This window comes from Neodiprion fabricii, chromosome 7 (genome assembly GCF_021155785.1).
Source record: "Neodiprion fabricii isolate iyNeoFabr1 chromosome 7, iyNeoFabr1.1, whole genome shotgun sequence".
Lineage (NCBI taxonomy): Eukaryota > Metazoa > Arthropoda > Insecta > Hymenoptera > Diprionidae > Neodiprion > Neodiprion fabricii.
Window position 1 is genome coordinate 22,166,771 of NC_060245.1, and position 25,537 is coordinate 22,192,307.

The 25,537-nt window shown below is 38.9% G+C and overlaps 1 protein-coding gene and 2 long non-coding RNA genes across 12 annotated transcripts in view; 2 read left to right on the forward strand and 1 right to left on the reverse strand.

Moving 5' to 3' along the window:
- The window catches only part of LOC124186156, a 41,081-nt gene extending 17,570 nt beyond the window's left edge, over window positions 1-23,511 (forward strand). Inside the window, exons 2-3 of the long non-coding RNA XR_006871569.1 lie at window positions 22,751-23,156; window positions 23,337-23,511. This is a non-coding gene — a long non-coding RNA (uncharacterized LOC124186156). The remainder of the gene's footprint in view (window positions 1-22,750; window positions 23,157-23,336) is intronic.
- The window catches only part of LOC124186098 (dystrophin, isoforms A/C/F/G/H-like), a 315,823-nt gene that overhangs the window by 62,644 nt on the left and 227,642 nt on the right, over window positions 1-25,537 (reverse strand). The window lies entirely within an intron of this gene.
- On the forward strand, window positions 1,547-16,512 carry LOC124186159. The gene is made up of 3 exons (XR_006871572.1): window positions 1,547-1,691; window positions 4,381-4,385; window positions 16,482-16,512. It is a non-coding gene; the product is annotated as an uncharacterized LOC124186159 (long non-coding RNA).

The following is a 25,537-nucleotide window of genomic DNA, read 5'->3' on the forward strand; positions in this document are numbered from 1 at the left end:
CTCTGTGTATAAAACACTTTCGGTAAGCAAGTAAGTTTACCCAAAGAGCACACGGGGAGAACCACAATTAAATCGGATGCCGGACTCGCGGCAGCGACGATAAATGAAAAGCGCGGATAATCCGAAAGCTGGGATAAAAAATTTCGCTTATATTCACCTAACAAAAACTTGACATCGACCAACCACGCCTCAGCGTTGTTATCGTACACGAAATGCGATTTTATACTTCGGATTGATTTCTGTGATGTAAAACATTAAATTCGACATTTTTTTTTATTTATTAATTTTCAAACATTCCTCCGAGAGACGAATTTAATTATTATAATATCGTATGCAATTTTGAAGGATCAATTGAAAAGGGGAAACTTGACGCTCAAGGTTTTTTTCTCCTCTCGGTCCCCTCCGCTTTTGTAAAATCTACCTTTTTTCATTCTCTTGCTTGTTGTATTGTTTCTTTTTTTTATTCTTGCTCACGGAGAGTTTTCAACTCAAGAAATAAGACATTCATCCAGTACGTGAGCAGCTTTCCTGATAAACCAGCCTTCCATACTTTTTAACCAAAGTGACCCGCACCGAGTCGGCTGTACGTACCGGCTTTTCTCGTCGTCGTTGGTAATTTTTAAAGATTTTTTTTATCGTCGTGTTTCTTTCTCTCTTGCTTTCTTTTTTTTTTTTTTTTTTGCACTTTTATTCATTGTTACAATTTCTTTCCCTGCCTGCTCCGAAGAGCTTTTTGCTCTTTTGCCGGAATTTATAAAAATATATATTGTACATGAGGTGATTTCACAAGTCAGCGATTTTGAAACACGACGAAGCTATTTCATACAACGGACGAAATAATTCCGATTGATTTTTGTTCTCATTGGAAATAATTGACCCTCCTATATATATATATATGTAATATGTATATATAATGCATCGTCATATTTCGCGTTGTTCGTTATTTTCATCGTAAGCGGTAAACTTTCGTAATATACATAGGTATACATAGGTGTATGTAATAAATGACATTCACGTAGGATTGCCGTCCGGAAATAAGGCTGTCCAGTTTTTTTTATAGTGTGTAGTAAGGGATGGTAACCCTAGACGATCGTAAAGATGGACGCGAGGCAATGAGCGAAACTTGAATCTTATGGTATATCAGGGGTATATATTATTATGATTACTTTCCTCTTTCCCATTTTTGTACCTTCTTTTTCTAGAGCTATATAGAGGCCGCGTTTTTCATCATCTCGTTTCTGCTTTGTCGACCTCCTCGGTATTAAAATCACGTCGAGACAGTTTTTTTTTTATTTTTTTTTTTTTTTATTCTTTCACTTATTATTTATTTTTTTTCTTTTTTCTACTCTTCTTCCGAAGAGACGGGAGTGCCTTAGTTCCGGTCAAAAGAGCCCGGCATTAACGCTCTTCCCGAGACTCAAACTACCAACCAATCTCACGATTTTCTAAAAACCTGTGTCCGATATTTTTCCGTTTAACTTGCATCGCGAAACAGATTCGGTGTGGCAGGCTTTTAGACTTTGGGATTTTTGACCAGAGGTTCAATCTCTTCTTTTCTCCTCCTTCGTCTAACGCTTTTCAACGGCATATCGAGGCAGACTTTTTTCACCCGTCGATAAAAAAAAATATATCCTCTGGGAACAACAGTCAGCAACGAAATTCGCTTTTCCCTTATAGTATCTATAAAATCGGTACGTCAGTGATTTAAGCTCTGCCATTGAATCGTTTTTTTTTTTTTTTTCTTTTTTATCAGTACCTATTACGGTAATCATTTTGTAATCACAATGCCAATTGAAATCATATGATATCTTGGAAACGATGAGTAATCCTGTAATCGAAATAAAATTTATTCCTCACGTGATTTCTCGTAATCACGAAATACGTAATAATCGTGCCAGTTTTTGTTCCATCGAAACACTCCTCGATCCACACGCCGGTTTTTTACTCACAGGTCGAAATACACCGTGAGAAAGAATTTTCTTTTCTTTACTTTTTTTGCAATTTGTGACTTCAATTTAGAAAGCGTTGGTTTCCGCTGCCGCATCAGCACCAGCGGCACCAATCCGCGCGTTGGATACTCGTGATTACTTGGAAAGTGTCGTTTCGATATTTTCATTCTCCCATTCAGGGGAGAACTTTTTCGAGTTGTTGCGTCGCGGCGGCTGCACTCAAACGGGGGTAAATAAAGAGAATGAGAAAAAGAAAGTGAAAGTAAAGCCATCTCAAGAAATTTTCGTGAGTGAAGAAGGTGGAAAAAAAAAAAAAAAAAAAAAATGGATCAATCGGAGTTACAACGTTCGCAAAATAGAAACGATCATAATGATTAACAATCGAACACTGCTGGTTGATTTGTAAAATACAAATTTTAGCACGGACAAACGGTTATGAAAAAGAAAAGCAATAATAACAATAATCTTCAAAGGATGAGCTCGAACGTTTGTTCCTGGACTATAAGAGGTTCGCATTCCTTTTATTTTTTTATTTATTATTTTATTTTTTTTTCGCTATTTCCTGCACACCGCGTCGAGAAACGGGGAATGGGTACCCCATCGGGTAGCGACCCGCTGTTAACATAACCTATAACGTTGGAATCGTTTTCCTCCTTTCCTCTTCCTCCCCTACTGCTATATCCGTAGACCATTAACGGCCGATAGCAGCCACCTTTCACATCGGCGCAAAAGGGTGTGATTAAAACGCACGATGACTAGCACTAGAAACGCGTATTATATAGGTACGGGTGGTGTTAGACCATGAGCTTGAATTATTGAGGGTGCGATGAGGGGTTGGAAGAATTATTTCTTATTACAGAAATAAACGTCGAGAATGAAGAATTTGGCGAATGGATAAAAGTACCAAATATGTTATATCGTAAGATTTTCTCGTTGTCTGTCAGCTTGCAAGGTTTCATCCCTTCTTTTGTGATCTCATTGCTCGAGGAACAAGCTTCCGGCACATCGGATGCTGCGATGTTCCGTGAGCATCAGCAGCAGAAGCAGCGGTAGCACATTTGAAGTTGCGGTGCTCTGTAATCGGCCAGAATCCGCTTAACCTCACCGCTCCCGAAGCCAACTTGAACAAAGTTGCTTCACTGAAAATGCCGTTGAGTCGACTCTAGACGACAAAAAAGCCCCATGGTGGTTTGTCTTTTTCGTAGGGTTTTATCGCTGGGCGAACTCTGACATTTACCGCAGACGTCAGATAAGCAACGAGAAAAACTCTCCGGGCAACGAATGTCCAAGACCTGTAACATCACGGATATTCATATTCTCGTATCCGGAACCGAATTCATTCGTTACTGCACAAGGGTTTAGAATATCCCCGCGCATCAAGGATCAGGAATTCACGTAATGTTCGTGATTCTCCCGACGTTGAGAGACAAGATTCCAGTAGGATCTCCCCGAGCGTTTCGCAACGTCTTGAACAAACACTCTCAAGTCAGTGTCTGTATAGTTTCGGGCGTTAAAATTACCTCGCGGCAAGTTAAACAGGAAGTTTTTGATTTGATGCACGATCTCTGTTTGGTGGCTTTATGTGCCAACACGCGGCTAAACTGGGAACACCCCGAGCCTAACCGAGGCATCTCTGCAGCAGCGTCTCTTTGTGTCTGAAGTTGGTCGGTTTCTAAAGGTATGGTACCGTACAAGGCAGAGCTCAAAGTCAGGTGATGGGAAATCCCAAGACCGCGGAACCTCGCTGAACGTTGGCACACTTTGACCACGACCATAATCGGGCCGGATACCAAGGGTTGGAATTCGGATTAGGGAAACCTCCGTTACTCCCTTGTTCTCCGACAAGACTCTGGTGGTAAACCTTAAACATCTCTCGCTGTCCGGAGATTAGCCAAAGGCGAATTGGGAAACAAGCGGTATTCGGACTAGAATGACGGAGGAGGAGAGAATTTTTAAAACCATTTTTCTTCTTTCTCTTTCCATTTTGCCGTCGAGAAGTTTTAAGACTTCGCGAAAGTACTGATTTCCAATCAATGAATAACGAGGGTGTTACTTTGGTGAGAAAAATTTGGATGAATTGTACGGAGCGTAGGAAACTGTGATGTTGAAGATTATACGGTCCATAAAAGTTCGCACAGGATTTTTCTTCTACAGTACCCGTGAAGTACATCATCATCGGTATCACATTTCTATCCAAGGATCACGGCGACGTTAAAGATGTGGATAATTGAATTCAAGAGGTGACCCAAAGAGGCCTTATTAAGGTAAAACAAGCCCGGATGATCGATGACCGTTTCCCGTCTCTATTTTCCGCGTTATAATATTAATAATACAACCCAAACCTCGCTCGCTCCTCGGCAAAGGCGTCGGGACGTAACGCTTTCCTTCCACCCCCCCGAAGTCTTCTGAATTTATAACCACGCGGTTGAAGGAGGAGTTTTCAATAAAGTGGAGAAAACGAGCAGAGGGTTTGCGGCTTGGGGGCGGTATGCCGCTCCATAAACTCGAGGTAAGGTTACGGTATACCCATTATAACCAGCAAGCGCTAAACACGCAACGAAACTCGAGCGATGGATCCAGCACCTCTCATTCCTGTCTTTTTGTATTCCTCGTATTACACGAAGGGTTTCTCACTTCTCACTATCCTAAGCCATTTGAAATCAGCCTGATCGACAATTTGAGTTTGGCTGCTTTGCCAATGAACCCTTCGCTTATCAAACACTTAGTTTTTAGCCTACTGTAACGTAGTCCGCTTGAAATCAAGATACCTTCCTTGTCAGGGTATCTGTAAAAGCTCTCTCTCTTCGATTCAACGTCACCAAAGCGTCGTGTGTCATCCCTGATGAAAATTAAAATGTTGTGCGAATCGTTCCTGCGGTGCCCGTTCCTAAATTTTACGAAGGTTTTGAAGCCGCCCGCATATACGCGCGACATATTCCACTAACCCGTTCGACAAATATTGCGAGAGTGGTTCACACCCGTGTTCCTGTTCCCGCAGCAGCCACCAAACGGGTATTTGCACGATGGTTGACCATCCCGAATGCTGCAGTTGGGCTAACGCCGGTAACAACGGAAGACAGACGGCATATTTGATGTGAATTGGACAAGTTTACACACTGCCGTGTTCACTCCGAACTAGAAATTCTGTGTCACGCCGCACGTTTACCGTCGATTTTTGTCATGCTTTTTTCGGGGAGGGGGAGATTTTTTTCTTCCTTCATTTTATTCATTTGCGCGTGAAATCGATTTCAATCGTTTAACCAAAATCTTCGGCGTCTGGAATATTGAGAATTAACGAATTTGCGTCGTACCGCGTGTAGCGATGATACGTGTTACACAACGTTGATATTTAGTAGAACCGGAAGTGTCCTGCGTATTCGTTACTCTATATATTTTAAACCCGGGCGTTGCAGCTTTAGAAATTTTGCGGCTGTGGTTGAGGTGTAATGTATTACACGTAGGCACTCAATCACGTCAGGATATCGATACTTTTATGCACATATATGTATATTTTTTATATACATATACACATACCTATAATACCAACACGTATAACGTTGAGGACAGGAGTAATTAATAACCACCGGTAAATTTTATTATATATTAAATATGACGCTATTATAAGAGAACAGAGACAGGTGAATTGTACAGGTGTTGTATTGATTTTGGTCTCGATCGACGCGGCTTTTCCAAACTCAGAACTGATTGGATTCTGGCTTTGATCGGTTCGCTACTTTTTCAATTATTCAAATAACAAAATTCAATGAAATCAAATAAATATGATGATGTCTTGAGAACGGACGAATGGATTCGAATGAAAATTGGTACAGTAAGATTTTTTGGGTCGCTTATCACGAGTCTAAAGTCAGATTAGCAAAATTTAAATTCGGAGCATTGTGTAGGCTGGATAAAAAACAAAATCATTTGAAATTTTGTGAAAATTGGTACTCGAACGTTTGTTTCGGGACTGATTACGAATCTGAGATCAGATTTGCAAAATCCGAAACAGCGAATCCAATATGGTGGACGAAAATGGCTAAAAATATTCGGTTTGTGGTAGCAATTCGTGGGTGGTGATTTTTTGCGTCACCGATGACGAATCCAAGATCAGACTTCGAAAATTTTCAACGGTGGATCCGTTACAGTGGTTCAAAAAATAAAATAAAAAAATGGTCACATTTTCATCTCATACCCGAGGGCTTCTAAAATCTGAATTTGCAATTCGAAATTCGAATTGTATATTAGTATTTCATTTTTTCATATGAAATTGGCACCTATAGTGTGAGAACGGGAAGTTCGATGGCTGGCTCACGGCCAGTCCAAAGCCGTTAGTTATAATTCTCTTTTCACCCATCGGTAACAATTCCGCGATCAGTTTAATTCCAGAACGATAAATTTTAAAATCAGTTTCTGATATCCGTCGGCGGCTTCGCTGCGATGTAACGCGTGACGGGTTTTAATCACACAACGCGGCTCTCCGGTGTTGGTCATTAATTAATTAATTAATTAATTAATTAATCAATTAACTAACCATAAGTTACAGGTACAACGGGCAGGATGCTCCCCGAGCCCTGCAGCGGGTATCTGTATCGAATATTATACCAGCTACGCGCACTTTGCCCAGTTCGTGGCCCCCCTCGGATTTTCGGGTCTCGGTCCAGGGGCGGACAAGGGAGGTGGAATATATCCGAACGGGGTCCCGCAGCGTGATAAATGATCGCTGACTGCACAATGTGCGCTAGTTCTCTTCCGGCGTGTACCGATATTTTTCATTCGACACTCGGGATTTTCATTATATATATATTTTTTGCACATATATACAATGAAGCGAAAATTGTTTAACGCCAATTTCGTCGCCAATGCTGCGGCGGGTTGTATTAGGCAGAGGTTTGAATTATATTTCGAACACCGAGGTACGCTCGGACTTCTTTTTTTTTTGTTCTGTTTCTTTATTTTTACATCGCATTTACTAAACAACCTAACGCAACGATCCTGTACTTTAAACAATGCGATTATTATTTTAATCGAACGAATGTTTACTTGTTGTTTTGCGAGATGAAAAAAAATTATTTACACATTGACTTGAGAAAATTTCAATTTATCTAAGCAAATTCATTCGTTGAGGACTGTGGATTAAATATTTGTTCGATTTTGGCTTGTGACGTGTGTTACAAAAGGTCGTAGAATATTCACTTGTCGATGTTGATTGATTTAAATCAATGTTTAACCGTTCGACAAGGACTTATAATTTTTTATCCTCCTCGTTAATTATTTCAACATCAGCCCGCAACGAATTAATATCATTGAACAAAAGAAGATTTTATAAATTCTACAAAATATCACGTCCATCCGTAGTTGCAGAAAAAATTGAAATTATTCAACATTCCTTTAATTACTGTGTAACAGTATTTACGATTTTCCTTGCCTTATCTTTCGTCGGACAATTAAATATCGTAACGAAAATTTCACACATAAATTAAAGTAAACTACCGTTTAATTGTATCAGATGCAGACGAGGAAGAAAATTTTGGGGACGTCTGATTCTGTAAATGAAAAGAGGGGGGGAGGATAATTTCGCAGTGGTTTTTTTTTTTTTTTTTTGTTTTACGTTTTCTTTTTCTACGGGCCGTAAGGTCGAAAACGAAAGGTAACTCGATTACGGTGACCGTCGTCGTGCTCCACCCAACTCTCTCTCGCTCTCTCTCTCTCTCTCTCTCTCTCTCTCTCTCTCTCTCTCTCTCTCTCTGGTTCAACGTCGTTTAATTTTGTAATTTCAGTCCGCAGGTGTGCAGTCACCTCGCGTCGCGGAGCACAGGTTCGCTTAACGAGATTACATGATTACGTGATAACTAACAGTCACGCCTCTAAGGACGGTGGTGCAGCAGCTGTACAACCTCTCGCCTTTTTCCCCCCATTGTAGATCATTCTTTTCCGCCCAGTATCGCCGACCCGCGTCTTTTCACTACTTTTGGAAACTCTCGTGTCTGTAAGTCTTCAAGTTCTGCGAATCGCGTATCGTGTACAACTTTACAAAAGATAATTAATCACTGCGAGATGGAAATGGAATTGACGAAAATTCGCAAGAATTTCACGTCGACGATTTTTATTTTCATTTTATTCAATTTTTTTATTTAAAGAAAAAAATTTCTTAGATCCGTAATAACGAATATTGTCTATAGTGCGCGACGAAGAGAGAAAAATTTCGCTTATGTATAATAACAATGTAATATGTAGGTATGTATGTATGTATATATATATATATACGCGTAGAGTTACAGAGGCGAAAGTATAATAAGTTTGATATGGTTTACGTCCTTTTCTGAATATACTGAAATTGCACAGCGAAAAATTTCCCAATAATGGTGTGAAAGTCTGTGATTCATTTCGGATAATAACTTGTGTAACTATGAAAAACGGAAATAAATAACGTCCAGGCATTTTCAGTTTGCTATCCGGTTAAAAAGGGTTTATCCCGCAATCGTGATTTTATTTTTGTTTTATTTTTAAACACACGTTTCACCGTCGAAAAGTTTCTGTACAATAGGAAAAAACACGATTATACCCTGCAGTGTGTTATTATACATTCACCCGAAAAGTAGTTTTACTTAATTCCCATAAGCTCTACTCGGTGAATTGGCCAGGTTCCTGCATATATGGGAAAACTTTGCCATCACCTATACACTCTGTGTTATTTGAAACAGAAGAGAAGTTAATGTGGGAGAAAGAAAAAAAAAAAAAAAATAAAAATAATACACACAGATGAGGATGAGTTTTTGATCGCGAGTAAAACGGCCTTGAAGTGGGTGTAATGTATACGCATATATATATATATATATATATATATATATATATATATATATATATATATATATATATATATATATATATATATATATACATATATAGATGTAAAACGCTGCGGTCAGGAGTTCGAAAATGTAATTAAAACTCTGCACGCAGTTGTGCTGCAGGAGTAAAAGAGAGAGAGAGAGAGAGAGGTTTGCGGATGAAGTTGGTCCGCAAAAGGGGCACCAGACAAGGTTCAACTGGCAAGGAGCCAGATGCCTCGAGTTTGGCCAATTTCTGTTCCTTCGTATCCCGCTTCAATGGATCGATTTGAATATCGGTATTTTTTGGAATGTCATCCCCTTAGCTCGACAATTCTAAACCGCGACGCGAATAAGCGCAGGTCAGTGACAAGACGCGGAATAATCACGAAGTTGATCAACAATCATGGGAACATAACGCATATCGCACGATTTAAAATATATTCACCTTCTCTGATAGATCCGTTTTTCGTACTAGCTACGATCGGAAAATTTAAGGGGATGGTTGGAATTCATTTTTTTTTTTTTTTTTTTTCACCCCTCTCTTCCGTGAGCCCGATATATCGTATACCCCTATCTGACCGACAGTTTTAGGTCAAGTTTCGAAGCAATTCCACCGCTTGACCGTTGCTCATTTGAATCCCGCTAACGTCCCATCCCCCCTCTTTCCTCTTTTACATCCCTTCCGACAACTCCACCAACTATCCGGGGATTTCATCAGGGGTTGTAGCCGCGCGCGGCAAGAGTTCTCGGTTAAGAGTTAATCGGAGAAACGGAATTTTCCTGAACGAATATGCCGAAAGCCGTACGGTCGTCGAGGAGAAGCGCAATCATTCTCATCTTTCAACCCTTTGTGTCACGCATTATTGTGCCGAGCCAACATTTGTAACAAGATAAGTATTTTATTTGGTCTTTGGATCACGGGCTCGCTGATTACGAATCTGATATTAGGTTTTTTAAATTCCGACGAAAATATCACAAGGATGAGTTAGATCATCGATGTGAAAAAATTCTTACAAAGAAAAATTTTTTCTTAACGTGAATTGAACTTTGATTAAGAAGTACGTAGATTTTCGGCTATCGTAATATTTTTTTTTCCAAATTCTTTTCTTACAGTATCAAGGGGACCGGTTGGCCAATAAAGTCCGTACAAAAAAGGATCGATTTTTGTTTGACCAACCTTCTTAAATCGACTAAAAATACAGCGACACATCGATTCGCGTTTTAAAAAATGTGAAGCAAAAGGTGAACTCTGTACCGATGGTGCACTTTGAACCCAACTTTTGCGATTCGGCAACTCGGTGGTAAAAAAGCTGCTGATCGCCGAGTACAAAGGGGAAAACGAAGGCATTCAAGGCGAAACGGTGAAACCCCTTTCTAGTGGATACCTCAAATGATTACGTCGCGGTCGACCGCTAAATGGCCAGTTCGCCCATTTCCTCGCCCGTCTGCTATTCGGTGTTCACCGGCTATGGGTTCGGTCAACGGGATCAGTGTTCAAGGAATTCACTGTCCATTTGCAACCGCGGTTACCGCTTGCTCATTACGCGTAGATAAACCGGCATTTGGCGCGAAATTTCGCAACTCGTTATTGAAAATTTTCGATGCGAATTTTCATAGCAATATTCTATGCTCGGAGAGAAATATTTCCCTGCTTAAAAATGATTTTTTCAGTATATATAATATTATTTGAATCGTATATATGTTGTAACTTTTGTAATTTGTGTATATGGTTTTCTAAAGTTGAATGGACAGAGAAAAAAAAAAAAAAAATGACTCTCGGGAAGGAAAGATAAATTAATAAAAACTAGACAAAATCCGAGCTGCTTTGTGCTGATAAAATGTCACAAGGTTTCCGGTAGTTGGTATAAAATAATAAGTACTTGCCGCTTCGAGACTTGAACGATGTATGCAAATTCGGTTAACAAACGAGCCGGGAATACTTCGCCTTTTATGCAGTTGGAAAAGCTGCGCCGGTACTCAGGGAAGAAGTTGTGTGGTTTAGGGGGATGAAATTAGTTCAAGGATGAGGATATTTTATATGCAGGTGGGAAGCGGGAGTCGACAACGAGAGGCCAAAAGAAAAGAAAAAAATATTCTCTTCCGCATTACAGAACAGTAGAGTAATTTAATAATTCATGTATCGAATCTCCCCATTTTTAGACAGTTGTTGGCAAGGGAGAAAAAAAATTGTTAATCGATGTTTGACCGAGATAAATTTTTTTCAAACACAAAATTTGACGGTTGAAACATGTTTTTTTTTTTTTTTTTTTTTTTTTTAGCAGGGATGAAAAATATACAACGATATAAAAAATGATCCAGCGATTTTAGCTCAGGTTATACAAATGTCGTTGTAGGGGTGAAGGGGAAAATTGATGCGACGGGATTTTCGGAAGGCTAGGGGGAGAATAATATTCACACGCGCACGGTGGTTTTTCTCGTAATTGACAGTGCGGTAGAAAAGATTCTTTCGATTAGGTACTCGGGCCGGGAATATATGGGAAATTCCATGCGAACCCAACCGACGTACGACCCTCAACATTTTTCATTTTGTTTAACATATTTCCTTCAATTATCCCAACTCCGAAACGGTACCTTGAATACTTTTGATATTTTTTGATTAATTAAAACATTGTTCAAATGGTTTGAAAATTCTCCGAAAATTCTCGAAACTTCTATTTTTCACTTAGAAGTTGATTAAAAAAAAAAAAAAAAAACAAAGAAGAAGATGAAAATCGCTTCATAATGAAACCGGTCTAAAAATGTTTCAAGCGAAGAATAAAACTTTTTGAGAATTTTTGGGTAATTTTAAGATCGTTGAAACAACGTCTTAGATGACCAAAAACCATTTCGAGTAGGTGCGGAAAAAAAAATGAAAAACGAAATCTTGTAATGTTTGGAAGAGAAAATAGGGTCTCTGATAATTTATCGAAAGATTGAAGAAAAGTCCCTTTCGATATTTGTAAATAATTGAACAGTGAAATGAAAAGTGTGAAAAAAATTTGAAGAAAATCAAAAACGGCACGGGTCAGACGTTGGTTGGTTTCGGATGGAATTCCCCATGTATAAATTACCCAGAAACCCATCATCCCGTACAACCCTGAAACGATAAATCAAATCGTTTCTATTTCGCACCCACTCGTATACCTATAAGGGCGCGTAATTAATATTCTGAATTTCTTACGTGGAACGAGGAGACGAGTTTCTCGTTAGGGAAGAGAAATCTGCAGTGGGTCGGTATGCATACACACACACACACAGGCACCTAAGTACGCACCGATGTAACATGGTTAGCGGTCCATATTATACCGGAGGCCTGGGAATTTAGCGAGGAAGCTGATGAATCGGTTGAGAAACTTTGAAGCATCGGGGACGATTTATTCCTTCGTTTCGTGACGAATGACAAGACTCGAGAAGTTTTGTGCTTAAAATCTCGTTGAAAAGTGTACCTATCGGGGTAGCGGATTTCTTCATTATCCTTTGTTATTTCATCCGGAGGATACATTTTTCAATCCCCTTTAGAATTCAAATCTTAACGCTGATGTAATTAATTTCACTTTGATTGATAACTCTTTCGGGCGCGCTTGTCTGAATTTTCGACAATTGAACAGCGAGAATAAGAAGATTTTTAAATTGCGATACCTATGTATTTGATTGTTATTTTCAAGCTCGAACGTGATTTTCGTTTCACAGAATTCTTTTACTTATCTTTATTTTTTTATTGTACCTAATATATTGCCCGAACGTTTATATTATACTCTATTTATTTCATTAAGAATTAATATTTCAGTCGAGAAATGCGGATCCGGCGAAATTGCGTTGTATTTTAAGCCGTAGTTCGGAGCTTAGGGTACGAAATATTGATTACTTGAGATTCTTAACTATCCGCGGGTTTTCGCGTCGGGATGAAAAATGGAAGATTAAATATCGACGGGTGGTTCCAAGATTCAGGCTCCCGACAGCGATAACCTTGCCCGCCAAATTTCATAAATGAAAAAGATAAGGAGCGAGAAAAGCTCCCGGAAAATGTGTGTTCCTTTATTACGTTATTTTTTTATTATTATTATTATTATTATTATTATTTTTTTTTTTTTTAAACAATCACTGGATTTTCGAAACAAGTTTTACGCATAGGACGACGGTTGTATCAATTTGGCAATAAATTAATAATAATAATAGTAATCACCTTCACGTTTGAATCGTTAATGTTTATAATCGTAAGCAAAACTTTGGACTTGTTTTATTTCTTTTGTCAATTGCGTTGATCAACGGATTTCAATAAATAGTTGAAATTCTCCGAGTAGTTGTATACGTGTATATCACGTATATCATTGCAGCCTCTGATTGTGGTGGAGATGGGGGAATGGCGTGGCTGGATTGTAGAGGGGAAAGGGAAAGAGGAGAAAGCTCAGGTGCTCCGCATTAATCAAGTCGAAACAATTACGCCCCTGACAATCACTGTACAATACGGTAATCAGGATATGCCGTAATTTTATAGCAAAGTGCCCCGTAAATGAGTGCCCGTAAAAGTTGAGGAAGAAAAAAAAAAAAAAAGGCGAAACTAGTAGAGAAAATTTTATATTTATATTGCGAAGATGAACAAGGTGAAACCTTTGGACGAATACAATTGAAGTACAAGTATCAGGAATTTTTTGGGGATCTTCGGACCGTTTAAACAATGTTTTGGTTGACGAAAAAAATTAATAGTGAAATGTTTGGAAAACAAGTACAGTTTTTCGAGAATTTTGAGAAACATGATTCTCAATAATTTTAAATAATTGATAGGGAGAATAAAAAATCTGAATAAATCCAGATTACCGTTTCAGAGTTGGGAGAATTGCAGAAAATTTTTTAAAGAGAATAACAAAAATAACGAGGGTCAGAAGTTGGTCGGGTTCACATGGAATTTCCACTTTCTGTACAAATTATTTTCATCACTTTTCTCAACTTTTGGGTACACGATCGGGGATAGATGAGTATTATTTTTCTAAGAAGCAATACGCAACTTTACGATATCGCAACTGCACTGGTATACAACACACGGATACGAAGATGATGCAGTGTCCGTAACTACGGGAAATACGTCTGAAATATAGCTGCGAGGCAGGCATAAAATAGTCGATACCGGGTAACGAGCCGAGTAGATTTTTGCACCGGAAGTAATCGATAAAAAAAGCATGAGCATATAAATCTACGTACTTGAAGCTTTCTCTGCGTGTTTTCCTATCTTACTCGTATCGCACAAGATCGATTTAATTTTCAACAGGCACGGTTTTTCATTTTTGTAATGTCAAACTTTTTGCGCGTACAACAGACGTTTGTTTAATATGAAAAAAACGTGAGACCGATACTTTGAAGATACTTCGAAAAGAATTTTCTTTCCGCTCCTCACCAATCAATTCACAATCATCGAAACTGTAATACATTTTAATCAATTTTCAGAGGAGAATTTGATATAATTGCAATTTATTTTTGTCAATTAAATTTTGTCATCAATTTTGTCTGAAAAAATACGTTAGCAAAGAGCGAATTTAAACAACAGCTTCTTCGTCACGTGGTGAAAATTTGCCAATCTCTTTGAGGAAATTTTGTTATCGCATTATATATATACGAGTATATATATATAGATTTAAAAAAATCAACCGCACGATTTTTCCAGACCATGTTTGCCCCCACATTTCTCTCTATTTTCTCCCAATTTTGCTCATTTAAACTTCTCGCTCTTTTTATCATACAAATATTTGTATAAAATATATATATGTGTCCGAGTTGAAAACATTTTCGTTTAATGTAAATGCAAAACAGTTTGCAGAACCGGACAGCGGCGGTGGCAGGCTTAGTATATATATATATATATATGTATATGTGTGTGTGTGTGTGTATACATATAGCGAAGAAGATTACTCGGCATGTGGTCAGCACAGATAGCGGTGTGAGCTCGTTAGGAATACGTGCGTTACACGTGTGCCTCGAGGTGTGGGAAGTACATACGCCGCACGGTATGCTAATATTAAACTAACCCGTAACTTTATCCATTATCATATTCTCTGCAAGGTACAGGACTACAGGTATGGATGCAGGGCCGGCGTTGAAATTCCGAATTCGATAAGTTCCGGAAGCGTCGAATTCCCAATTTCTTGCCGGCGAAACTTCAAGTAAAGAAGTCAAACTTTAACGAAACATCAAATAGTCCGAAAGTTTCGAAAGGGAAAAATTAAGGAAGGACAAATTATGCGAAAAAGGGCAAAACTTCGACAAGTCCAAGTTACGAAAGTGCGTATGTGAGAAAAAGTTTTTAAATCTGAAACATGGAAATTCCGAATAATCCAAGATTTTCAGTTCCGAAAAATTTTCCTCAACAAATTTACCGGCAAACTGGAAATAACGCGCATTTTCATTCGCCTTTCATTTTACTCCTGCATATAATCAAATCCAATTCCGGATCGGTCATTTAGTTATTTATTTTTTTTCTCAACGCTTACTAGAATTATTTCGCTTGTTCTCCGTATTCAGAACAGTCTAATAAAACTTGTAAAGCAGTCAGATGCGCGTAGGTGTAGCAACAACAACACAGCAACGATAATAACAATGATTACAGGGAATGGCCGTGTTGCGTGTTGGTTTCCATTCAGTTTCGGCCTCACGTCGGTTAGGGAAACTAATTTTCAAAGTGCGGGGCAGTCACGGGGATACTAAATAATAGCGGGGATCGAAACCGACTCCTCTCCGCGCAACGTGTATTATAATAATTACAGTAACAATAACAATAACAACGATAATAATAATAGACGAGATTTCGACTTAAGGTTCCGGATGTTTAACAATAAGCCGGAGGAAGGTGTACGTATATAATACTTGTACGATGTATACGTCAAGTTTACTTTACATCCGTTAGGCAAAGACCGCAAAATCAAGCCTCGCTCCCTATTCCCTGAGCTGCAGTTTGTGATAAATAGGTGCGACGGAATAACGCAGAGTTTCGTTCAATTTCGCAAGGCTCAAATCATATATTATTACGCATTTGCACTCTGCGTAATTTCTACCTAAGTACAAATACATGCGATCGAACTAAACGAATCGGATTAATTTTTTAAACTTTGCAAAGTGCAGACGACGCGTTATAAAACAACAAGTAATTTTTCTTCCTTTGTAAAATTTGTCTTGGTGTTTTTTTTTTCTTTCTTATTCTCTTTGTTATTCGTAACTCGAAGTAATACCGTGTAGGGTTTCGTTTTAACCTCGGTCAACTTCTTTACTTCTTTTCATACCAATAAAATCTATAAGGTAAGGTACCGAAGGCGAATGAATGAAAAAATGTGAATCGATATTCAAAGAAACGCTGTTCCAACTTTTGATTAAGGTACAAGTATCGTATCTGATTTCAGATACGTAAAATAGGCGACTCAAAATATCATAGAATACTACATTTAATGGTCTAAAATCTAATGTTACACAACTTGTATTTTTATTTCACTTAGTTTTCGTTTGGCTCGTTCCTTCGCGAAAGATGGAAGGTTGAAACTCCGGATCGAGAAGATTCTCTAGACACCGATCTCCTATTCCTCTACAATAATAGTTCTTGGGAGTATAAGTGGAAGCAGCCTGCATCCGGCTGCATCTATGCAGCTCAAGCTCCCCACTTGTCTCCTTCCTTTGATAGAAATTCTTTGGCTGGAGGAAATAAAGTTATTTCTTACGTGGCTAGGCACACGTCTGAGCTTTTATAATCACGTTCATTTCTCTGCAATTGAATTTTCTTTCTCCATCCTTCCGTATTTTTCTTTTTCTTTTTTCCTTTCTGTTATCCTTGCTTGTTTATTTTTTTTTTTTTTTTCTATTCCCTTGTCTTGTCGCCTGTTTCCCTCGAACCTTTCGAAAATCTTGCCTTTGCGTTACGAGGAATGGAGCCATCCTCGCGTGATGTTCCAGTGGTGCATTACGTGCATCCTTGGGTGGTGGGCGTTTAATGGGCGGGGGTGTGAAAGCTCGTCTCGCTGTGTATAATTGCAAAAGAGTATGGAATTCAATTCGGTTCTTATACGGTTCGTTGCCACGCGAACCGAGGAGACACGCGATTTCATTGTAACCCTCTTTTCGTTTTCCTTTTTTTTCGTGTTTCCTTGTTAAATCTCTTCTCTTCTCTTCTCTTCTCTTCGCATAGATCGCTTTTCATCGATAATTCAAAGTATCATCCTTTTTTTCCATCCCGAGTCCATTATACACGTACACTGACCTCGTAATTTCCGTATTTTTCAAACTCAGACGCGCTCAAATTGCTTCCACGTTTCTTTTTCCCCCGCATTGAGCTTGTCTCATGATTTATTTCTCGCATTTTCTCAGGGGACGCTTCTCTCTAGACAAGGTGTTGCTTCGGCTTTGTACGCCTGTAACACCCGACCGGCGAGCAATTAAACAATTCCTCTGTCGCCAAGTTTGCTCGCATTCCTGAAAGCACCATCCCTATTTACATTGGTATTATATACACATACCAGCTGTCCTCAAATTCCCAGTGGTCACTCTTCCGTCACTAATGTCCCAACAAACGTCCCCCCGCACCATCCCTCGTTTTAGGTACTGAAATTGTCTCTGATGCGGACGGCGTTGTTCAAATTACCTAATGCAGTGTAGTGTGCTAATGTACGGATGTTACAACGGTTTTTTTGCACCGTTACGGTAGTTGGAATAGAAAAAGAGATAGAGAGAAAGAGAGAGAGAGAGAGAGAGAGAGAGAAACAGAAGCATTTATTCACCCTGGGACCCTCATGCGGTATGTAGAATGTAAATAAATATAAACGTAGAATGTGCACAGATATAAAATGCAATAAAACCGGTGTCAAAATTAAAACTAAAGCTGAAAAAAAAAACAAAAAAAAATAAATAAATAAATAAAATTAACGATGAAGTGATAAAAATAGATGAAAGTAAATGAAACAAAAATGAGCAATAAATGCCGATGAAATAAGTAAATATGAAAATAAAAGAATAAGTTGGAAAATAAATGAATAGATTCAAGAAATGGTAGAAATAGATGAAGAGTGGATAAAAGTAGCAATAAAATAAGTAGAATAAAATAAAAAAAAATAAAAAACAGAGAGAGAGAGAGAGAGAAAGAATTCTGTTGTAATTAGAATTTAATTCGCGCTGGTTAAATTGAATTGACATTTTTTTCTGCGGTTTTTTTTTTCTCTTTTTTTTTTGATCCGCAGGAAATCTTCGCGGGGGCGGATCGCGAATTGTGCGCCTGCCGATAGCTGTTACATTATTATATGTATATATACATATATAAACGAGAGGTGAAACTGTTTCAGTCAGCAGTTAACACGTTGCGCGGGGATTATTGAGGTTAATTGAATTTCATTTAGCTTCAATAAAAGTCAATTAATACGGTAGCGGTAATTTAATTAATTTCAAGCAATCTACGGCCGTATCCTGCACCCCAAAACCGCATATAACCTGATCGTCTAGGTGAAACTCAGGAAGATTATATATATGTATGGATAGAATTTGAAGGTGTATCACACTGCTGCCGCACACAACTGTGACGTTATAATCATCTATATTTTGCAGTAAATAAATTTCACCTACCGGAGCAACGTTATCCAATATCAAGGGAATCACCGAAGCGCTTGGCGTGTGCTGAAAAATTCATCGAAACGGATTTTTTCGCCTCTAAATTACTGCGCGATCAAATTTTGGGCATTAATATATATATATTTGATATATTTAACGGGTGTTGAAAATTTTGAAGAATCAAACTTCGTAACGTGAATGTCACCGGGCAGTTTGATCGTGATTTGATTCTGTTCGTTGGCGCGTGAGTCTAATCAAACGACGTTATTGTTATTAATTTGATAATTTTCGAGATTATATCGCCAAGGGAACGAGTCATGGGGATGTTGGTAAGCCCGTTACCGAGTTATATTATCGAGCTTCGATATCGAAACACCGTAGAGACACGTGTGCCGTATAAAAAAAATAAAAAAATTTTCCCTAGATTTCACAAAATCTGTACCTTGTACTTGTTACTGCAGTTTTGTGAAACCTCGCGTTTCGATTATTTAATTTGTAGTTAAATGTTGCCTGCAATAAATTACCGCGGGAACAGTTTCGATTTGATAAATATTTTCCTCTAATTATTCTAAGGAGAGATTAATTCGATCGCATTTAATGAAGAAATGAAAGGTAAAAATTATTTTTCAGTTTAGAATATTAGAAAAATAAAACATCTTTGTACTTGGGCCTGCGTCGTCGTTATGTGAGGTCCTTTCCAATCGCTTCTAAAAGCTTTCGAACAACTTTTGGATAAAGTTCAACGGTGCATATTTAATAAAGTAATCAAGAAAGAGCCTTGTTTAAATAACGTCTTACCCAATGTACGAATTTCAAGAGTTTCTCAATCAATTTTTAATTCTACTTTTGTGCACTGTATTAAAGGCGCATGTACATATATATTATATATTTACACACCTGATATTTAAAACATCGTCCTTAAATCCAACGTGACAAAGAGAGAGAGAGAGAGAGAGAGAGAGAGAGAGAGAGAGAGTCACGGTGAAAAAGAAGGGTGTTGCTCCAGTTAAAATACATGGCAAGAGTATTAATAATACCGTTACTATCATTGTTATCGTCATCTTTATTAATGACTGTCCAAGTAACGAGGACGGATTTAGTTCAACCCTGTATATTTTGCACTGCAGTTTCGTTCGTCTAAATTAAATTTTCTCTCCTTTTGTCTCCTTCTCTCGTTATATTTCTCCTTGTTCGTCTTTTCTTTTCTATTCGTACAACCGAATCATTATGCATTTAAAGCCTGCAGCTAGAGAGTTCTCACACCGATTGTTAAGATCGTTGAAGTAAAAGGTGATATTTGCATTTGCAGAAATTTCCATAACGAACGAGTAGTGCTAACGACTACTTCCAACTTATACTTCTGTATTCGTCGCAGTTGAAATTAATTACAGAAAAAAGTTTAGCCGGAAGTTGTGTATTTTTTATTCAGTTATTAGTTTTCTTTTTTTTTTTTTTTTGCAAATTAAATTTATTTATTTTTTTCCCCACCTTTTCAACTCTAAAATACAAGTCTGCACCGGTCGTACGTATGAACTAATATTTATAAATCTGATTTAAAGTCAATTTTATTCATATATTTATACCATTGAAAAATTCTCCCCGACTCTACAGCTCGAAGAATAAGGGCATAACATGCGCGGCGTGAAATTTATGACCCTCGAAATAATGTCAAGTGTTACACGGGGAATTGAACGTGACAACTTGTAATTGCCAGTTGCTCGAATGCACGAAGGGTATATATAGGCCGGATTGCAGGAGGCGGAAATATAAAACTAGGGTCAATTAATCGATGTTCAACAAGTTTAAAAGGTTACAGATTTTCGAGGCAATTAAATAGCGATTTTGACGAAACTATCACGACGGCAGGACAATTCTAAAAAAAAGAAAAAAAAAAAAACAAACAATACCAGCCGGAAAAACTGCTTTTCACGATACTTGCCATCGTCATGAAAAGGGGAGAGAATTAATGAAAATTAGAATTATCCAATACTTTTCTTAGTTTCAATACGATTTGATTTAACGTCAATCGGAGTTAATAACAAAGATTATTATCTCGGCCATCCGAACGAACAAATAAGACGTGAGTAAATCCGGCGGTTAGGAAGTGTCACTGGAAAGCGTACGTCGCGTCGGCCCGTTAATCTTGGATATTGTATCTCGCGTGCGAGCGCCTGCTAAGCTCTGAGAACGCATCGTATAATATACCCGCCGAATCGTCCCTGCATCTGTCTCTATAGTCGAGTTTAATATTCCCGGTGCGATGGTTAAAAACGAGGAACGGAGAACGGGACGACGAATGGTAGGGGAAATGCGGAAAATGTCTAAGTCCGATGTTGGAATAAATGATATGACGGATTTCTTGGAGGAATTTTTTTTCATACCTCTCTCCGTCCAATAAGAAGAAATAAAGAAAAGCGAATAAAGAATTTAGGGAAAATGATCACTCCCTGACACGTCTCGCCTTACGCCCGGAGTTCTGAGGCCAAACTCGCTAAAATGCTTTTGCGGTACCATAAATATATAAAAAGCGAACTCGCACCTGGGTCGTGTGAGAACGTGTGACGGGGAGTATATATCACTTCTGTGTTAGCGTATGAATTTATTTCTAGGGTGAAAACAGTGCGGCCTTCGCTTTTCACCCTCCCTCCCAATCCCTCAGGGTTTAAAGGTCCCGGGGAAAAGGAACGCCTCGCGTGGTAATGACGCGTTCAAAAAGTAGAATCGTGTAGCAGGTGACAGAAGACTGGCTGCACCGGCTATGGCTCATGCTTTAGCGGAAAATATACCTTTTGACGTTCCAGAATCACGGCTTTACACGATAAATTTTTATCCCCACGGCCAAACCGGAGGAAGTATTATAGGAATATATATAACGTACAACGCGAAAGCATTTTCGTCACCTTTTTTGTCACGGGTTGTACCAAATTTCCTGTATTAGAAAAAAAATACCGCTTAAAGATTTCGCTGACGATAATTAATCGTTTTCTACTTATCGAAAGGGTTTCTCCCCCCTCGAGATCGGCACATCGACTAATAGGTTATCTTTTTTTTTAATTTTACTTCAATCCGGAATGACAGGTCAAACATCACTGGACATTGGGAATCTGTCGAATAGTCCTTATCGTATGAAAATAGTTATAAGGAAGGTATTTCAGATCGATCTTTCCGATTTGATTTCTTTTTGTAATTTGTTATAGTAGACTACACTGCGAGAAATTTTTAGTTCCGGTTGCCGCTCGGTCCTTGACTGTTTTCATTTTTTACCACAATCGGAAAATATAGTTCTAGGTATAAATTAAAAATTAGTTTTCTAGCCGTTACCCGAAAGTCTAGTATCCGTTACTATTCTTTATCGTCACGATCACTGTTGCTAGATTTTCTTGTAACCGTTGCGAAAATTTAATGCTTGTGCGACAATAAATTGACGTTATAGCCTTGTTTAACTAAAAAAGTACGATAAACCTCACAACCTGATTTTGCGTTGCAATTAGCAAAAAAGGATCGACGATAGCGCAAAATGTTTACGCGTACCTCGTTTCTCGTAAATCCAACAATATTCAAACAGTTTTTCTAACGATACCTATTTACTCAATTTTTCTAGTTACTTGAACGAATGAAATATTTCTCAGTGTAAAGGCTAAGGGACACGTATTTTTTATTTTATGTGCCATTAAACACTTTAAGGGGGTGAAACCACCCTCCAAAGTAAGGCTCGTCAAGGGGCGATTTGGCAGTTTCACCCACACACAAGAACACAATATTTTTCAATTCTTTCGCGTAGACATACGTATTCGAAATTCACTTCGCCTTGAATGGTTGAAATTATTTTTACCAGAGATAGGGTTGGTTTGTCTGTGCTGCGAGTCTACTCGGGTTCTGGTTATATTACCCGCAGTAGAAGCTTCTTCATTACCGGATTCGTGACCTTATTAATTAGAGTTAAGTGCAGCGCACTTGAGTCGACTGCCTAAACATCGGTATGAATAGAGAGAGAGTGTATGCGGAACAATGGCTCGAGGTGCCATTTCTAATCTAATTCATAACCGAGCGCGGAACCGCTGCCATCGAGAACTTCTGTACCAAGGCTGGGTTTGCGGTGCTACACGAGTGGAGACAAAGAGGGAGAAAAGAGGCCCACTTAGCAGTCCTACAATTATTATGGGACGTTTAATTCTTACCCTCAATATTTAATAACCGACCCTTTTACACGAAACCACGAGGAAGTAATAACTTCGAAACGAGAACGGCGAGCAGGATCGAAACTTGCCGAATGAATTTCACCGCTAATCGTTTCTCTGCTGGATCACATTTCTTTTTCACCCAATTACCGCACTAGTCACTTAGAGATTTTCCAAGCTGACATAAGGCGACACTTTGCTTAACATTTTTTCCTACGTTTTACAGACAACCTGCCATTTCCATTTTGGACTGCTCACTCGACGTCGGGGATCGTCGACCCTCTTCAGGGCTTCGTCGAAGTGACGCGACGCGACACTCGATACTCTCCGGTTTGTTATAGTCCGTCGACTGATGCGCGGTCAATGGATAACACTCTGCCAGTCGGGGAGAAGCGTCGGGGAAGGATGCCTGGCTCTACGAGTAGACTGGATCCACCGTGACGACGGGGTTGGAGGCAGACGGCATTGTTCATGGCCTACATCTGTTCGCGGAAGACGCGTCGTCGTCGTCCTTCCGTCTATACGACCACCCCGCCGACCACTTGCTGTCGATATTGCCTGCTCGTGGTCTACCCTACGTCAATTCCTGCTCCTCGACGCCGAGGTTCGGCGAGATTAGACCATGTCTAAAGGTACGTTACAGGATTCATTCTTTTGATCGTTTCGAGCTTTTTCGATATCCGAATACTCTCTCGTCGAAGTATATTCTTTCAGGACCAGGGGGGTGTATTTATTTTCTAATGACCTTTCGCTATCAGTTGTCTCTCGAATACATGCGTGAGAGTCCGTAAACATTTGTTCCTTCGTTTCAGATGAAACAAGGTACCCCATGACTGGGATTGTCGTCTCGTACTGCCGGAGAAGAGATATTCAACGAGAGAATGCCAGAATTGTTGGCAATCTTGATGAAGCATAGTTAACGACGATTTGTATTCACCTTTGTTTGTGTATGACATTGACGAATAAAGAATAGAACTTGACTTAAAATTGGTTTGTGGTAGCCTTTGGCGATTGATTGAAGATTCGGGAGCTCCAAGCACACAGCGACTCAAGTCTAGGCGAAGACGTTTTACGGCGAAAAATAACGTTAATGTTACGGACCTCAATGAATCAATTTCAGCATTTTTCAAAATTTGCCAAAAATGGATTGAGAAAAAAAAACGAAGGGTTGCCCTCCCTTATTTCGGAGTTATTAATTTTTTTTTCAAAATTTCAAATCACTTTATGAAAGATTAAAATGATCTGTCCTAGTGTTCTCTCAGCTAAGTATTCGCTGTCGAATCGCTGAACTGTCAGAGGTTTCGCCTCACGTTCTGACGCCTTTGAAACGACTTGAATGTCACAATAAAATCGTACAACAGTACGTTCCGACAGGGTCGGTTGTTTGACGATACAACTTCATGATTGTATAGAATAAGAAGAGACGGTAATTGTTATTCAGGAGGGAGAAGATACCACAGAGTTTATTTATACAGGATATTACAGGAACATATTACACACAGGCCACATTCGAGTAGGTATACACACAATGTGGGAGTCAGATTCACAAGAATAGATGAGGTGCACAATAAAAGGGATGATGTAGTAGTATGGAGTTAATGTAAAGGAAAACATGATAAGATGAACCAAGCAAATTATGTTAATTCAAGAAGCAGGAGTTACGTACTTAAGTTGGGCAAGTAGATGGAAACATGGCAATAATGCATGCGTATATGGAAAGGTACGTTTGAAAGTCAGAACTACATATTAATAGTATCCAAATATAGACAGGAAAGGAACAGGGAAATCTATGCTGAGAGTTTTTGCATGGACAGCCAGAAGCGTTGCCGCAGGTGGAAGAGACGATCTGTGCGCGCAAAACGAAATAGGATAGCAAGGGATAGGAAGTGGAGTCTCCGGTTGCTTACCCTGAGCTGTCCTGGTTCGTGAGGATATGACATGTCGTCCTGGGAGAAGATGAAATTTCAAAATATAATCATGTTCCGCGTGTATTAAAAGTCTCATATCCCAGGTGCGTTATCGCAATAGATGGAACTTGTCCATGAGGTGTTTAAATTCAGACGTAAAAATTTGTAACGTTGTTCGAGTTGTGAGGATTGATTATTGCGGGAGGCTTTTTCTCAGGGCAAAAGTTTCAGCGAAAATTGAAAGGGGCTTTAGCCTTACTTTTTTAGCAAAACTTTTTTTGTCTCGAAATGAATTCGCATGACCCTTTCTAGACTGATTGGAGCCTCAAAAACGCTGGAAATACATCGCGAAGTATGTAACCAGACAGCAGAGAAATAAAAGGGGTTAGAATTCCATTTTGGGTCAATTTTGTGTATCAGAATCGATTGGTAGGATCATTTATAGAATGATTGACAAGTTCCGCAATGACAAAGGACATTCGGTCAAATTTGATTATTTATTCAATTAAGTATGGGTTACATGAACAAGAAACAATACAATTGACATGAGTCATGTATCGCATGATGCAGAGATGTGTTGCACCTGTGAGCAGACCGAGACATAAGTTATACGTTGAAAATACGATGTTAACTTTCGAATGTAGGATGTTTCATATTCTGCTTAAGACAACGTACACTGCACGCATATTTGCTAATAATACAATTAGATTCCTTATGAGATAATTAATGATATTATTGAATGCCTTTGTATTTCACACTACATCTATAGGTTAGATTATTAGATGACTACACACTGACACCTGACCACTTGTACTAGAATAAGGGCGTGTTAAATAAACTAAAACTCTAATCGACAATTATGTGCTTTTTCTTTCCCAGTTTGTCAAAACCCTGTTGAATATTTTATGCTTTTCAATAGTGACTTTCCTTCTGTATTGCATTGGAGGGACCTTGAAGAAATACCATATACTGAACGCCGATCCAACCCTTCGTAATGTAACACGAGCAAGTGATACTGCACGGAGCCAAGAGCTCTTTATTCGTGGGAAAATTTTCTCGTTTTACAGCAGAAACTCTGCATGCGTTGCTCGCAGCGTATTGGGACT